The sequence below is a fragment of the Capsicum annuum genome, unplaced genomic scaffold (assembly GCF_002878395.1).
Source record: "Capsicum annuum cultivar UCD-10X-F1 unplaced genomic scaffold, UCD10Xv1.1 ctg2839, whole genome shotgun sequence".
NCBI classification, from domain to species: Eukaryota; Viridiplantae; Streptophyta; class Magnoliopsida; order Solanales; family Solanaceae; genus Capsicum; species Capsicum annuum.
The window spans coordinates 18,420-19,324 of record NW_025834817.1 but is presented as its reverse complement, the minus strand read 5'-3'; positions in this window follow the sequence as shown (position 1 = coordinate 19,324).

Below are 905 nucleotides of genomic sequence, written 5' to 3'. Positions count from 1 at the left end.
CTTAAAGAAACATTAGATCTCTTTCAAGATTCAAGCCGATTTCACCGCTAGTTTTTACGGATCTTCAATCTAAGTTATACATAGTGTTCATCCATGGATCCCTTTCATCCATGGAGCTCAATAATCAAGTTTTAAATAATAAATTATGATTATCTTGTTATGGTATGATTATGTTCGTGTTGATGGTTGTTATTTGGGTTTCAAGATATTATCTTAATGTATTTCCATGAAGTATGTGAGCATGTTAAATTGAAATCCATGAGTTAGGGTGACTTGAGATTGTTAAATTGATAAGTACACCTATGCTCAAAGTTGTGCATGTAAGGTGTTTGATAAAATGCCTAGATTGATAAAAATCATGTTTTCATGACTCAATAGTACCTAAAGGACAAGTCCATGCTACCTCTTATGATTCAACATGAATTTTATGTTATTGTTGTGTCGTTGTTGTTGTGATATGAAATGTTCATGATATTGGAGTTATGCAAGTATGTACATGTTATATGCATTTCCTACCATGTATAAGACGTTAAGGACTATGTACAGTATGGAATCCCTCACTTATGGTATTTTGAATTATGAATATTGGTTATGTGTTCAGGAAGAGCAAATCATGTTTTGTCAGTTTTCTTTCATCGAGTCCTGGGGGTACTTGTACTCGACAATTTAGCTGTGTGCCTAGAGCCATGTCATGTTTCACGATACTCTCAGTCAAGCCATGATCCATAGAACTCAGTCAACCATGTGGCTCAGGAAATCTTAGAAATCTCAGTAGTTCAATAATCTCAGTGATTTCAGTATTTCAAGTAAAATCTCAGTAACTACAGTACTCTCAGTCAGTCCTCAGACATCAGTACATTTCGTCAGTCAACGGAACTCAGTAAACTCAGTTTAGCTCCGCTAAA